We start from the raw sequence: 16,798 nt of genomic DNA, 5'->3' as shown, positions 1-16,798 counted from the left end.
GCTGAAAAAATAATAATATCTATTAAGTTCTCTCTCTTCTACACATTGTTCCTTTCTTGTTAATATTTATGTGCGTATATAATTTAAACGTTAGTTAAAATATAAAGGCAACTATTTTTGTCTTTTTGTTTACAGGTGTATCGCCAGCACCAAGAACTATTCCTGGCACACAGAAAATTCTCCATGGCTTTTTCTTAATGAATAAATAAATGAATGATTTCTAAATCAAAATTTGCCTTTGGGAAAAAAATTATAGTACTTTCTTCTGGCATTTCTCTAGAAATAAGCAGTTATATGGGTTAGACATATAAGTTTATATGTATAAAAATAGACATCTGTATATATTAATTATGCATGAAAATATCTGATAAGGCTAATAAAATAACCATATCTAATTTTAAAAAAACCTATAGTAAGATAATCAGACTTAACTTTGAGACTTGAGAGGTATTCTTATTAGAAGAGAAACATGAAAATAAGAACCATCTAACTCAAGTGAGCCCTTCATGCTGCTGGCACTCACACTCCATTTTCCTGTTCTATTCTACTCTACTCTGTTCACTTTTCCACTCTTTGATAGATGACTATGTCATCTATTTTTCCCTCTTCTCAAACCTCCAACACACATCCCATTCTTCCTTAGTCTCAGCTAATGACCTTGCTTCTCAGACACTAAGGTTAAGCAGAAACACTCAGATGAGAACTTCCTCAAGCCACCACCATCATGTCTCTGTCCATATATTCTGCCTTCTCACCCATCTCTGTAGATAAACTCCCCCTACTCCTAGTAAAGCAAAGGCCCACCCTTCCACCTATGCATAGATCAGAAGTCAGCAAACCACAGCCCATGCTGTCTAGAACTGCTTTCACACTGCAAAAACCAAGCTGAATAACAGTAACAGAGACTATACTGTCCACGAAGCCTAAAATACTTATTTTACTATTTAGCCCTTTAAAGAAAAGATTTGCTGACCCCTGACTTAGATCATCTCTCTTCTCATCTACCATGGTCTCTGCCGGTTGAAAGGGCACACTAAGTTCCACACACAAGAAATGAAGTAAGATCCACACATACAACATCAGGGACATAGATAAACCGATGACAAAGAAAAGATCTTAACAGGGACAGGTCACAAATAAAGGATGAAGACTGAATGGCATAAGACTTTTCAACAACCATTTGAAGCTGGAAAATTATAGTGCAATCGCTTCAATTTTGAGGGAAAATTATTTCACCTTGGATTCCATACCCAAACCAGCCAAATTATCAACCAAGTATCAATACAGAAGAAAGGTATTTTCACCAATATGAACACCTCAAAAATTTCATCTCCTCATACGCTCTTTCTTGAAAATTACTGAGGGATGCATTTCACCAAAACAAAAGTATAAATCAAGAAAGAGGAAGGCATGGGTCCAGAGACCACAGGCTCCAACACAGGGAAAAGGCAAAGAGAATTCTCAGAATCAAGGTGAAGGGAAGTCACCAGCTATAGCTCTGCAGCAGAAATGGAGAGTCACGGTGCAGACTGGAGCAAAAGCATAGAGAGCCCTAGGATTTTTCCAATTTCTTAAAAAAATCAAATGATCAATTACCTGATGGTAATTGGGACAGTTTCTAGAAAAAAATTAGAGACAAAAAGGAAACCAAGCAAAAAACAAAAAAGAAAAAAAAATTTACCTCCAACAAATATAATAATACAAATATAATCATAGTACACTGCAAGGTTTAATGGCAAACAAATTTACAGTCATAATAATGTAAACAATGAACACTGATTTAACCAAAGCATGCTCTAACTACACTGGGAGGATAAAGGGAGAGGAGGTTCAAGGTGGCATAACAATCCTAAAGCACAGGCTCACCTTCCACAGTAGGAGTCCAACAGACAGTATCTAAAATTGAAAAACAAATATTTTAAAATATGAAAGATTAAATATCAGAAGAAACAGCTGAAAGTACTGAAAATGGTTACTCTGAGAGCAGGATCTGGGAAGGAAAGTTAGACAAGAATGTACCTCAGTGTTTTTCACTATAAGTTTTAGAGTGCAATTTTCTTTTTAGTTGCATAGTTGTATTATAGTAAAAACTAATGCGTTTTTTTTAAACACAAAGTTTAGTGGTTTTCCTATCATTTAATACCAGTTAATTCACTGACCCCACAAATATTATCTGGGCATTGACTATGTACCAGGTACTTTCCTAAGTGCCAGGAATACAACAGTGAACAAAACGAAGTCCTTGCCTTCATGAAGTTTATATCCAGGGGGAAGGAGATGATAGACAAATTAATATATGCTATAATGTCAGATAAATTACTGTTGTGAAGAAAAATAAAGACAAAGACAGAGTCGGATCAGGATGCTATTTAGGTAGGGTTTTCAGAAAAGGGCTTTCCAAGAATTAGCAAAAAGGAAAACGACCTAAAAAGGAAAATCTGTCTTGAGAAAAAGGTCATATAAGTAAATAAAAGAAGGGTATCAATTAAATTCAAGGAGAGAGCTTCATTTTAAACCTCTCATACTCCAAAGCAATGTATCGTTTAAGAGCCAGTACCAAAAGTTCTCTGTAGCGGCACACAAAAATTGCCAGGCACCTTCAACGTAAGTCATATGAACACAGCTATTCATACTCTTGTATATCCCCAACTAGCCATTATTTATTAAAGTGACTGTTATTAAAGTGACTTTTTTCTTTCCATAGAGGAGATAGACATCACACATTTCAAATTCCAGTGTTTTATTCTATTATGTAGTTTTCCCAAATCAAAAGCTCAAGAAAGACTCCAGATTAATTCTAAGTCACCAAAATTTATCACACCTAATCTTCATTCACTCCCTAAAGAGAAACCCTAAACCAATGGGAATAGACACATTTAAAGAAACAATCTACAGGGTATTGCAATACAGTCATTTTCCTCTCCAAGGAACCTCTCGCAGGCTGAGGCAGAATTTCAAGCTATTTGAATTATCTTTTCATGAAAATTGAATAACTAAAAAAATGCAGCATTCAGATTGAAAGGACAATTTTATTCCAAATACAGTTGTTACACAATAAAAATCTCACATTCAATAAATAAGACTGATTTTACTATGTCTTATTCTCAAACCACTTGTACCATTAAAAGTAAATCCAAACTATCCGCCTTTTTTATACAGCAAAAAAAGCAATCCTTTTAAATTTTAAACAGGTTTGAAAGTTTACCTCACAGAGAAAAAAAATTCAATTAATTAAATTTCAATTAATAGTTGGGTTTGAAGTTTAAAAGTTATTCAGAAATTTCTGGAAAAGCACACCAGCAGCTGTACTGTAGCACGAGATGTGGATGCTCTCCCCACTGAGCTTGGTACACCTGAGGTACCAAGACTTGGGTCTGGGTTCCCTACTTGCTTACTGGCAGTGTGCTTACCATCTCTAAACCCACGTCCTCACCTAAAATGGAGAGGATAATGCCAATATAAGGCCAATGTTAATTACTGGCAGTCCTGTCAATGAGAAATATCAATAATCTATTTTTTAAAAGCTTTGTAATCTGCAAAGAACTTAGACTCACTTATAAACGAGTAAGTGCCAAGAGAGAATATTTTTAGCAAACACTTAACTATATAAACCAAAAGAATAAAGCTGTTTAGCCACATGCAAACCCTCCGTCATCTGACTTCAGGTGGAATGTTTATTTCTGGTATACTTAGGAACCAGAATACCCATGTATATAAATATTAGCCTATTTTTAAAACAATTGTCTTCATGCTTTTGTTCACTCAATAATATAATTCCCACTATTCTTAGAAGGAAAAAACACAAACAATATCCTTAACCAAAAAAACTCATCAGAGGAGTTTTGACTTCTTAAACTTTTAAACTAACATTAAACAAAGTGTTATCTGAGAATGAAGCAGCAGACTATTTGCCTACTTACCCTGTAAGCTCCAGCAGGGCTCAGACCTGTCTTTTTCTTTGTTGTATCTCCAACATCTAGGCAATTAACTGGCACGAAGGAGGTACTCAATAAGTATGTGCAAATGAAGGAGCCAGGCCTCTAGAAAAGGCTTAAGTGTTCCAAGCTGCAACAGAACAACTTCACCTATATATCTATCATTCACTACAAACCGCTACACTCTCAACTGTAATGACTGAAACAGACAGTTACTAGGTTTTTAAAGACACACAAATACATTACTCACATGTGTAATAAAAGTACAAAAAGTCAAAGATTCACAAAGCCAGTTTTTTCGCTGTATTTTCTCTGAGGAAATTTTGGTGTGTTCTTTCTGATATTAAAAACACATATCAGAGAAGCATGTTGCAGTCTTGATCATTCAAGCGCTATCTTTAAAGTTGTGTTGCAATCTGGAATAATTTAGGCAAAGTGAAAGATATTTCCAGAGTCCCACCCAGAGTATTTTGAAAAGTCAAACTCCCTAATTCAATGAAAGGAGGAATATAATGAAAAAAATCAAAGTTAGATCTTACTATTTCAAAATTATTATACTGAATTTTAAAATGAGAAAGTGAATTGTTTAAAATAAATTAAATTGTTTTGAAATTATTTATTCAGAAAGTCATCTAATGTCCTCACATTTGATCTTTAGATCTAGCTAATAAGACAAGTCATTTTCCTAATCTTTGAAGCTAGATGATAAACTTTACGCATACAAACCCTGAGTTAGAGGTTATTTTTATTAAAAATAATACTGTTTGGATAAGCTTCTTCATAATTCCAAAGTCTACAGTTAAGATATTCAGCAGTAAGAGTAATACATATATTTATGATTCTACAGCACTTGTATAAGCATAATTATCTGGGTGGAACAGGCTTTACGGCTAGCAAGCTATGATCTCTAACTGCAATACTACGCACGCACGGATCGAAAAGTTTCCCGAAATCCTAGTGGTCATCTTCAAAGAGACCTGAACAAGAGTTGATCTGATGGTAAGTATAGAAAAACACCAAAATCAACTCATAAACAGTATGACGAAAACAAGGCTCTCTACCGCAACCACAGCGTTGAAATTAAACTATTCAAGGACACATAAAAGATAAAGCTCAGTTAACTACTACCTGTATTTCTTACTTTACGGTCTTAAACACTGGGTATTAGATATTTCTCCTTGGCGCTTTCTTCAACAGAAATTTAGTGTTTCGACTGCCCCTCCTCCACAGCTAACATCAGTGCCCTTTCCTCCTCCTCCCTCACCCCTCCCAGTTCAAACAAATTAACATTTGTGCTAAGGTACCTCCTATCAGCTCGCAGCTTCTTCCCAAACACGCCCACGTACACTGAAACTGGCCTGCGTCTACACCACACACAGCTACAGGAAAAGAGCTTCGAGGGGGGCAGGTGGGGGGGGATAATTTAGCTCCGCACAGGTTTACGGCTATTCTCCAGATATCAGCTCTTCACTCGTGGCTCGGGTTTCTCCCAAATCACCTCCAAAGCATGGTGTTTACGAGCCGCCCTAATCCGATACTGCAGTGGAATTCCGGCTATCTGCAGACAGACAGCCCGGCTTTGCAAGTGTTTGATCAGATCCGTCCGGAATCTCTTTTTTCCAATACGCCCGCTCCTGGCCGTTTAGCAACGCGACCTCGGGCAGCGCCCGGGGCTCCGCACCCCGCCGCGCGCCCGGCCCGAGGCCAGCGCGGGACCAGCGCCTCCGGGTCCGGGGCTGGCGGCGACTCGGGCTGCGGACCGCTCCGCAACAGGTCACCCTGAGCGCCAGCGCGCGGGCTCGAGGCCGGCCCGGTGGCCAGGCTGCGGGGCGCAGCCGCCGGGGCCAGGGGAGGGGGTGTGGCCCGACGCGGCGGCCGCGGCTCCGGCTTACCTGAAGGGGCAGCGCGGGCGGAGAACGGGGGCTTCCGCCAGCAGCAGGGAGGGCGAGGCGGGCTCGGGGGACCCCGCGCCCCTCGGCCTCGGGACAGACACCCGGAGCGGGGACCCCACGGCCGCATCCCGACTCCGAGAGCGAGCCGCCGGCGCTCTCCGTCAGCCCGAGCCCCTCGGGCTCGTCCCCGCGCCGAGGGCGAGCAGCCCCAGGGCCCGGCCGGGAGAGCTCCCCTGCGCAGCGCCCGCGCCGCCGCCATTCCCCGCGCCGCCGCCGCCGCAGCGGCTCCGCGCCGCCCGGGGGGCGCAGCGCACCCACCTTCCCTCCCCCGCACCGCCCGCCGAGGCTCCGCGCCAGGCCCGCGGCCAGAGGACCGACCTGTGCCGCCGCGGCAGTGGCCTCAGAGGATGGAGGGGCGACGTCGGCCTCCCGCTTCGCCGCCGCCGCCTAGGCTAGCGCTCGGCGACCCGAGCAGTCGGCGTCTCTCATTCAGCGCCCGCCGCCGCCGCCGCTCGGGGGAGGGGAGTGAGCCGGATCCACCCCGTCCGCGCCGGCCGTGGGGGAGGAGAGCGGGGTTGGCGGAGGCGCGCGCCCGGCGGGCGGGGCGGAGCCGCCCTCGCGCACCAACCGAGCGCGCTCGCGCGGGCCCCGAGCGCCCCGGCCGGCGGGTCTTCCCCGCGCGCTCCCCGCCCGCGGCCCTGCTGCCCGGCTGAGCCCAACCGCCGCCGGGGGCCGGGGTGCGGGGCGCGCGCAGCCCTCCGCCGTTCCCCTGCCCGCGCCCGCCGGAGGGAGGGGCCGCTACGGGCCAAACGAGGGGGCGGGGAGGGGCGGGAGGGCTGACAGGTGGGGTGCCCGCCACCGCCCGGCCACCCTCTCCCCGCTCGGGGAAATCCACGGTGGTATCGGTCGCCTGCTGCGCGGGCATCTCATCTTTAAGGCCAGAGAACAAAGTCTGGAAACACTTGGCCCCCAGATCAAATATCCTGCCCGCGTCCGCGGTGTTTTTAGAAGTCGCTGCGGACGAGTGAGGGGGCTCCAAATGCGAAGAGCCACCCCACTGCCGTAGGGTCATAAATTATGGTGATCGGTCGTCTCACACATTGAGATTCGGCGAGTGTTGGAAGTAGGCCTTTGTAAGTGTTATGCAGGGTACCGCCCTTGGCTTAATGAGCAAATGACAGAAATTTGGCATCCCCTGGATCACAGATTGATGAGTTCAGGTGAACAGTGTTTGCACGTCAATGCACGAACAAGATTCTGAAATAGTAAATATTTTTTTGTGAATGAAAAAGGACTGGATTTGGTATAAACGGTGAAAGGATAGAAAGGTGTTGTTTCGGAGGGTGCTCTGTATGGGGTGGCCTACTTGAAATTAACACCATTTGATGCAGTGTGACAAGAAATGGAAGGTTTTAAGTGAACCGCCTTTGTGTATGCTGTCGTTAGACCATTTGGAAATGGATGATTATTTGATGAGCTGCAGCTCTTTCTCTAGGCAACGTGCAGTAAATGTGGAAGGAATACTGTGTACTAGCATTGGGTACAAAACACGAAAGGACCAGAATTGTTCCCATTTAGTTTTTTTCCTCCCTTTAATAACCACTAAACAGAACTGATTGATCTTGTATATTGAAGAATGCTAATTCTTTCCTCCTTTGACCACCTTGTGTCCTAGCTCTCTACTCTGTTAGGGAAGCCAGAATGCTCTTCAACCCTCTTCTCTCAAATAGGGTTACTTCTTTAAAGTCCTCCCCTGCTCCCCGCCCCATAGGTAAGTTCAAAAAAAAAAAAAAAAAAAAACAAGAATAGGCAAAGTTCATGGTTTTTAATTTTTATTCCATGTTACTTTCAAAGAAAGCCTTGAGAAGAATCATGATGAAATTACTGGGAGACGTAGAGAAACGAAAAGAAGAAAAAAAAAACCTTTAAAATAAGAATAGACTAAAAAAAACCCAGGAAAACAGACTATCGATAAAAAGAGGGGAAATGTATTATGTATACAGTAAGTTTTCCCATAGATGTTAATTGCTTCCAGTCCCAAAGAAACAACGAGCAAATAGAATTAGCACTCGGAGGACAAATCTTTCTGGTTATCAAGTTGGGTAAATGTTTTTAGTCTTTTTTAAGTGTTAGTAAGAGATTAGGAAAAGGTCGTGGTTGGCTGTGTGCCAACAATAATACCTGCAACAATGATATATATATTTATATATTATAATGGGATATACATATCCCATTACCACTGCTCTTAAATAGGAAAACTGAGAAACAACAGGGAATTCTATTTTGTATAAATGTCTTGCAATTACTTTCAACTTGAATTAGGGTTTCATAAAAACAAATGAGCCTGTGTTCCTACATCTGCCAATAATTTTCACAGTTTACTGTAAGAGCAGTGAAGTTTTCATTTGGACTTTGAAGAGAAAAAGCCATGTGACTCATGAAGCTTGGCCATGGATGTACTAAATTCTTATACATACTGAATTTTTGAGTTCGTAAAAATTAAAATCTGTTTCTCATGTTGATAACCTGTAAAATAATGGTTTTATTAACCTTTAGAGTTGTGTTAAGTTCAAACTTCTGAACTTGGTAAGATTAAGAATTAGTGTATAAAAATACAGAAAAAAGTTCATTCTCAATGTCTTTTTTTGTCATAGCTTGGGAATTACTTTAGAAAGACAATGACCCTTCTCATTCATTGATATGCAAATGAAAACAGTGCCTTTTTACACTTAAAGACCAGCAGCAAATTTTCTTTTCCAGAGCATCCTTTATCGCAGTTAAATTCTGTAAGTTGCTTTATATATTCCATTTGCTTTTGCCAAAAGACAGGAAATATGCAATCTTAGTATAACAAAAAGTACTAATGTATAAAATAGAAATGCCATTATATAAAATAGAAATCAATAAGAATTCAATATGCTTAGAACTCGTTTCAGAGGAATCACCATTATGTAACAGTTTTATTACTATCCATCAAAATTATTTTCAAGGGGTACGCCAAGGAACTAATTTAGATATATAACTAGCAGTTTCAAAGACAGGAGACCACCATGGCAAAAAACAAATCAACAAACAGCTCATCTCGTTATAGCTGTCAGAACAAAATTAGACTGGCCTGGTAAGAAAGCTGATTATTTCAATAACACCTAATTCTATTACAACCAACAGAATTTCAGTAATAACATGTACCTCTATTATTTCTCTAACCTTTCATCTCTTTTTTCAAATATATGTATATTGGCTGGATGTTTTTCAAAAATTTGTTTATGTTTGCAATGTTCTGATTTAAAATATAGGGAAAATAGCATACCCAAAACTCACTTTGAGGGGAAGGATGCATTGGGGGACCTTGAAGATACAGACGTTCTCCAGAAAACTGGCACCAAGGTACATGGAGAGCCCGCCACGCTTCTCAATCAAGAGAGACATGCCACGGATATTGATACCAAGAACAAAGACAATCACCTGTCCATTCAAATATGAGCACCAACTTTCAAAAGGCCTTAATTTACGATCAAGCTGTTTCTCACAAGGGTGACTATGCAGGATATGGATCAGCGGCAATGTATTTACTTAATAATTAATGTTTCCCTGGAATGACTATGGGGGAGACCAGCTAGTGCATAAATAAACGTTTGCATGAACTCATAATTTTCCATATTAACTTTAAAGACAATTTCAGTAATGCCTCATTTATCTGACAGGATAAGGAAAGGGGGCAGTGAGCGAATGAACAGAATTAGATATTCTGGATAACTGAGGTTTTCACCCTAAAGCACTAGAAACAGTTTAATTTAAACCACTTGTACTGATTTTTTCCCCAAAAAATATCACCAGTTTCTCTGCCTTGATTATAAAAATACAGTATAGCTTAACCTATTCCTAATGACCCTGAGGTATCTTCAAAACAAAAGCTGTAATAGCAAGATGTCCTCAGGAACTTAGAAATAGTTGGTACCCTTCACCCTACGGAAATAATTGTGTCCTCCTGTGTTCCTGCATTCCTTTGGGTCTAACTGGTCTGGAAAGAACTCATTATTGACCCTCCTGCTGTCCCTGCTCGTGGCTGCACCTCTGCCACAGCACTGCCTGCATGCATATTCACACTCACGCCTCTGTCTTATCCTGTTAGCCTGGGAAACCAAGTAACCAATATTTTAAAATGTGTATATAAAATAAAAGTAAAGAACCTCAAAAGAAAATGCTAAAACAACTCTGATATTTTGGGACATTTACTTAGTATAAAGACCATTTGCCTACTTTCATATTTTCCTTTATATTTTGGATAACCGAGTTTACCAGATAAGTGAATTATTGTTGCATGCTGCTTGTTTCCTAAAAAGTTTAGGCATTGCTCTTCATACTTAGTGGAGGGTAAGGATCTATGCCAATAACATTCATCACAGTAGTTTCCTTATATGGCCTGCATTCAAAATAAGGTTAGACTTTAAAAAAAAAAACACCAAGAATTCGTAAATCCTTGCCAGTAATAAGTAGATAAAATAAATGAAGAAAGGAGTACTGTTGCTTATGGTAGAATGTTGAATGCCAACAGGTAAATGTGGAGGGAGCGACGGAGTTGGGCAATCATTATTTTGCAACTAAGACAAGAACCATCAATGGATGCTAAATTTAGAGAGAAATTTTGATAAGGAACAGGATATTTGCATCATTAGAATTCTTCCCATAGACTTCCTATTAGTTGCAAGGAAGGAACTAATTCCTATTACAAGGAAGGAACTGTATTCTTCAAAGATGCCAATGTCATTAAAGACAAAGGCTGTGAAAATATTCCAGCTAAAGAGCCATCACAACAAAATGCAATGTGAGATACTAGACTGGATTCTTTACTGGAAGGGAAAAAAAATTCTATAAAGTACATTATTGGGTTAATTGGTAAACAGATGGTAGACTGATTAGATAAAAGTGTCACTGTTAAAATCACTGAAATTGGTAACTCTTGTTACATCCCTAAATACTGCAGTGTTTAGCAGTAAAAGACTAGAATGTGTATGGTTGAGAAAAAAAAAAGAGAGAAGAGAAAATAAAGGTAATAAAACAAATAGGTAAAATGTTAGCAATAAGTGACTCTGGGTAAAGGGTATTTGGGTGTTCCTTGCAACTCTTCTATAAATTTGAAATTATTTCCAAATAAAAAGCTTTTTTTAAATGTTAGAATTTCAAAAAAGCAGAGCAGCAGAAGTAAGCAATCCATAGACTATAACATCATAATTATTTTAAATGACCACTTTACTGCCAAATCCCACATGCTTTCTAAAATTGTTGACTACTCCCATGAAATTGTCTCATCTCTTGGTTTAAAATTATAAACAGTGAATTTGATAATTGAAGGTCATCTTTTCCAACTTTTCATTTTATAAATGAGGAAACTGAGGCTCAAGAGATTCAAAATTTACCCAAAACCCCTTAACCAGTTAGCATGACAGGCCACCATCTTGATTCTACTTTTATCTCTACAACTGCTAACCTGCTACTACTCGGTTTCTATCACTTTGCCTTTTTCTCTTTCCTAACTCGGAGTTTCCTAAGGGCCTTGTATTCTCTTCTTTTGATGATTATATGGGGAACTTATGTGGCCTTACTGTTTGAACTGTCACTGCTCCACCAGTAATTCTCACTCAGATTTCTGTACCACAAGTCCAATTGCCTCCATGACACTTATATGAGGACATTCCATCATCAGTTCAACCTCTCCAAGTTCAAAACTGAAATAACCACAGAAGAAAAAATTAAAATATCTAATAAAACCTATAAAAATATGTCCATCCATACTGATAATCACAGAAAGACACATTAAAACAAGATATGTTTTGCATAATAGGTTGCCCAATTAATAAGATTGATAATATTCAGGTTTAGCCAGGATATGGGCAACATATACTCTCTCATACACTGATGGTGGCAGTGTAAGTGAGCATATCTCTTTGGGAGACAATTTGCCAGAAGCAAGGAAAAATTTAATTGTACATACACTTTGACTCAGCAATTTCACACGTAGATACTTGTCCTACAAAAATACTGTGACAACATTCAAAGAGATATACAGGACTGCTCATTAAGTATTGTTTGTAATAGCAGAAATTGGAATACTAAGTGTTCGCTAATACAGGAGTAGGTAAATACAATTATATTTCCTTACATTGAAAAGATAGCTCCATATGAACCAATATGGAAAGAAAAACAAGTCGAAGAGAACTATGTATACTGGTGTTCCATTTCCTTTTCTTTTAAGTCGATACATACACAGAAACCAGCCTGGAAAGCTATATAAACAAACGTTCTCAGTGGTTACCCCAAGAGAAACATGGATTTAGGGGTAAAGAAGAAGACTTTCATTTTCCTATTTTATATATTTCCATTGTTTCCTGATTTTTTTTTTTACTAGAAGCATGTGTATCTTTTATAAAAGCAACAACAAAAAAATTGTTGCTTTCTTTTTAACTTGAAACTTCTCATTCCATAATCAGCATCCCCTTCAACATGGCTGTTCCCATCATTTCTTGTCTCTCCCACACTTTAGAATCACTGTTAACTCTTTATTTTTCTCTCTTTTATCATTTATTCATTTAGTCTTGATCCTTCTAAATTTTTTTGCAGGTTTTTTTTGGAATTATGAGCCCAAACTATGTACATAGAAAGGTACTCTAACTGATCTCTTAGATTTAGCTACTCTCCACACCATTTTTCTTACATACCTTTTCCTACACCACTATTTTCACTGTGTCGTACATCTTCCCCACCCCCCCTCGCCTCCCAGGTCAAAAATTCCCACTTCTTGTGGTTTACCAAGGTGGCATTCAGGGACTTCCATAACTTCATTCTCTCCTGCAAATTTACCTAATCACCACTCCACACCCCAGCCAGGCCATTCTTTGATTTATTCATTCAATAAGGAAACACGTACTTCTCCTCATGAGCACCAAACATGCCTCCATTCGTTCCATTCCAGCGTACTTTTTCCTGTCCCTCTTGTCTGACATTTCTCACTATCTCCCTTCTTCAAACCACTGCTAATGTTATTGTTGGTATCACTCTCTCGCTTTGGAAATTTATTATATAATGACTTACAGTTTTACCAATGTGTATGTTTCTCATATCCCTCAATAGATGGTAAGCTCCTAGAGAGTGCAAAACACTCCCTGTGTGTGTGTCTCTCTCTCTTTGGATTCATGTTTACTGAGCATTTACAATACAAAGACAACACACTAAATGCCTAGCCTATGTCACTTCAATTTGTTCTCACAACAACCCTGAAGGGGAGATGTTTTTTTACCACATTTTGAAAATGAGGCGTAGGGAAGTTCAATGACTTGCCCAAGGATATGCTGCTAGGCAATGGCAAAACTGAGAATCAAATTCAGACACTATGACTCATAGTCTCCATGCTATATTGCCTCCCTATAAAACTGTGCTTCTTATATATTCTTGTCAATTAACAGCACTATGTCATGTACATAAATGAAGCTTCAAAAATGCTTATTGAATATAATGCACTTTATGCTAAAAATGAACAATTTGACATGTGATACCCAATACATGTATAATTTAAAAATAGTATTTCCTAGAATTTGGTTTGTTTCTAGAATCTTATTCAAGAGCTGAAGAGTAAAAGTGCTTCTAAAATCTGGATACTTTTAGAATAATGGGAAAAGTTAAATGGAAAAAAATGGCATTAGGTCTAATAACTCATTTTGCCCACTCAGGTGTATTAAAAAATATACTGTAGGAGATAATTTTCTACCACAGTAGTGCAGTGATAAAGTCGGTTATCATATTACAGATGGGAACAGCTTACTGCATAACCACTGAGTCCATTTCCCTGGAGAGACACAATTCTATCTGTGGTTTCACATTCCAGAAAGAAATATTCTTACTCCTGGAAATTAGTAACATAAGCATTTTAAAGTAATTCTGTTAGATCAACCAATAAATTTCATGGAATTTTTACCATATTTAATTGAGACATCACTTAGCAAGAGAGACTTTCTTCATTATGACAATGCTGCATACACAGATTTGAAATTCATTGTTGAATGCTGGCGATTGTATTTGTCTTTAAAAGCTGCTACATCTATAACCTGGTAGTTATTAGCTAAGAGTATTCAACTTGAGAAGCATAACTGGTGACAAAATTACTTTCAAACTGTGACTCTAGTTGGAAAACATAATTTCAAAAATAAAAAAAGCCTGATATGTTAGTCACTTTTCAAAAAATTGTTTTAAATTTACTGATACGTGCTATAATATAAACATTACCAGTATACACACTGAAACTAGAATAAAACCATTACAACTTATGGGCTTTGGGCCTAAGTTATAGCTAAATTTAAATACTTGCAAAGACTTTTATTTCAGCACTTTTCTTTCTTATCAACATTATTAATTTTGAAATATAACCAGAGGCAGGGCTTCTGATAGATTAAAAACAAATTTATTGACCACCTTCTAAACTTAGTGAATTGAATACACATGTTTATACCTGCTACCTCCCCAAACTCCCCTAAAATTACCATAAAAGATGAAAAGAATGGGAAAGAAGAGGATAAACAAAAAATTTTGGAAGATGAAAAAAAGGATAAGCATATTTAACTAAGCAGAGAAAAATGAAGTTAACTGCCTGTGGAGGTGAAAGGCAAAAAGAAGCTAGCTGATTTGCACATCAGAACTCTGGAAAGTTTGGGAATTGGAGGCATCAGGCACTTAGGAAAGTGGGGATGAAAAATGCCTCTAAAAATAGAATTTGATAAAAGTCTGCATAAGGAACAGTCGACTTGTGCTCTACAGAGAATTAAACCAGAGAGATTGAGGACAAGTATCTGACTTTTAAAATATGAACAATCAGTCAAGGACCACCAAACATTTTAGGAAAGTTTCTAACATGAAAGGCAGGGAGCTTACTCCACTTCCAAAGGAAATGCAAGTAGCAAGGGGGAATTTTTTAAAAGTTTAATCAATATATCTATAGCAAGACACGTTATTGCATTCATTAAGTAAGACTAGGATACCATGAAAAAGTTACAACCAAAGAACAGAGAAAAGGCTCTTACAAAATAAAAATATAATAGCCAATATAAAGATGTCAACAGGAGATTGGTAGATAAAATTGAGGAAATTCCCCACCAAGTAAAAGACTCCAGACCTAACCACATCATAACTCAACAGTGACCTAAAAGTATGGGCAAACCAGTGCTATTATAAATTGTTGATTGGAAGGAAACTGGTAACATTTCTAGAGGGCAGTTTGGCAATTACTTTCAAAATTTAAAATATGCATTCCCTTTAGCTCAGAAAATCCATTTCTAGGAATTCTATCCTACCGATTAATTCACTTGTACATAAAAAGAGGTATATATAAAGACAGAAATAGCAGAAGGCTGGAGATATACTAAATGTCGTCAACTGGAAACTGCTCAAAAAAATTACATCACATCCATGCAATAGAATACTGCACGGCCATTAAAAAAATAATGAGGTCACTCTAGATGTACTCATATGGAATGATTTCTAAAGTATACTGAAAAAAGCGAGATGTGGAACCACGTGCTTATATGCTAGAGCACATTTCTAGTAGGGTACACCAGAATTGATAATAGTGATTACCTCCATTAGGGTGACTGGTGGCTGGGGGTACAGGTGAAAGGGAGACTAACTTTCAATGTGTACCTTTTTGTGTTTTTTAAATTTTATATCTATTTTATTTAATAGTAGAACAATGTAATGAAGCTAACTGCTCCTTCTCTGCTTTATTTATTTATTTATTAAAGATTGGCACTGAGCTAATAACTGTTGCCAATCTTTTTTTTTTTCTGCTTTATCTCCCCAACCCCCCCCCCCCCCCGTACATAGTTGTATATCTTAGTTGCAGGTCCTTCTAGTTGTGGGTATATCTATTTTTTTTTAATTATTTTTAAGCTACAGAGTTAATGTCTCTATCTTTATTAAAAAGGTCTTAATTTCCAATCAAAATAAATTTTGTAATCTTTCCTCTGAATCATTCCTAAATCTATTAGTATTTTTTGGTCGAAATGCCCCAAATTAGACCCAATACTATAATAAAAAATGCTCTTGAATGTAACATTTTATTACAATCAATGACTAGGTGTATTGGCCTCTTCTTGGTTTTTTTTTTTTTTTCCCTTTTTCTCCCCAAAGGCCCCCCGTACATGGTTGTATATTCTTCGTTGTGGGTTCTTCTAGTTGTGGCATGTGGGACGCTGCCTCAGTGTGGTTTGACGAGCAGTGCCATGTCCGCGCCCAGGATTCGAACCGACGAAACACTGGGCCGCCTGCAGCGGAGCGCGCGAACTTAACCACTCGGCCACGGGGCCAGCCCCTCTTCTTGGTTTTTAATTATAGGACAATATTGGTAACATATAAAATATTTCTCCTATTTATTGTATATATACCTCTTTACCCACACTTCTGCCACCACCCATAGCCCTTGCTAAAATGGTGGCCCAAAGTGACTATGAACTAGTAAATGTTCCTCCACTGACCACCAGGGATGAAGACCTTGGCCAAGCTAAACCATTCTGCTTTCCCAGGAATCTGGAATAGGGTCACTGAGAAATAGTCAGTTGGCCTTTGGAGCCAAACCACAAGGTTATGTAGCACTCACTGTATGCAGAAAAGACAAGTAAGCTGGGGAAGAAAGCCAGTCTCCAGAGAGGAGTACAAGAACGATGAGGACAGGGGCAGAAGCCACAGGAGAAAGGACTCCTGACTTCCCAATTCCAGGCCCACTGGCCTTGTTTCCTTTTATGTCCTGGTTGTTGTCCACCGTGTCTGTTTCTCAAGCTTGTGTGAAAAGTTTTCTATTCCTTGTGCCCATCCATTTCCTAGCTAGGACATGAACTATGATGTGTAGACTATTTTCAGCTCTCCTTATTAACAACTGATCTTTTATTTATTAATGCTTCTCAATATTTATCCTAGTATAAATAATACTAT

At 39.2% G+C, this 16,798-nt stretch overlaps 1 protein-coding gene and 1 long non-coding RNA gene across 26 annotated transcripts in view; one reads left to right on the top strand and one right to left on the bottom strand.

Annotated features, from left to right (window-relative positions):
- Nucleotides 1-6,428, bottom strand: part of RALGPS2 (Ral GEF with PH domain and SH3 binding motif 2) — a 156,108-nt gene extending 149,680 nt beyond the window's left edge. For 3 of the 25 annotated variants that reach the window (XM_070267770.1, XM_070267782.1, XM_023640616.2), the window contains exons 1-4: nucleotides 6,206-6,345; nucleotides 4,186-4,351; nucleotides 3,921-4,065; nucleotides 1,867-1,896 (exon numbers count right to left, since the gene is read on the bottom strand). The gene's annotated coding sequence lies outside the window, so the exon portion shown is untranslated. Of the gene's footprint in view, nucleotides 1-1,866; nucleotides 1,897-3,920; nucleotides 4,133-4,185; nucleotides 4,352-5,063; nucleotides 5,192-5,239; nucleotides 5,760-6,205 lie in introns of those variants that run through there. The other 22 variants (XM_070267772.1, XM_070267784.1, XM_014739462.3 and 19 more) reach the window with 20 other exon arrangements.
- Nucleotides 6,429-6,611: 183 nt separating this feature from the next.
- LOC102149711 (uncharacterized) lies at nucleotides 6,612-9,478 on the top strand. Its single transcript, XR_001380723.3, has 4 exons — nucleotides 6,612-6,960; nucleotides 8,482-8,613; nucleotides 8,818-8,945; nucleotides 9,124-9,478. It is a non-coding gene; the product is annotated as an uncharacterized lncRNA (long non-coding RNA).
- Nucleotides 9,479-16,798: the final 7,320 nt, after the last annotated feature.

The sequence above is a fragment of the Equus caballus genome, chromosome 5 (genome assembly GCF_041296265.1).
Source record: "Equus caballus isolate H_3958 breed thoroughbred chromosome 5, TB-T2T, whole genome shotgun sequence".
Classification (NCBI taxonomy): Eukaryota; Metazoa; Chordata; class Mammalia; order Perissodactyla; family Equidae; genus Equus; species Equus caballus.
Note: the sequence above shows the minus strand (reverse complement) of the source record. Positions and strands in the feature narration are given on the sequence as shown.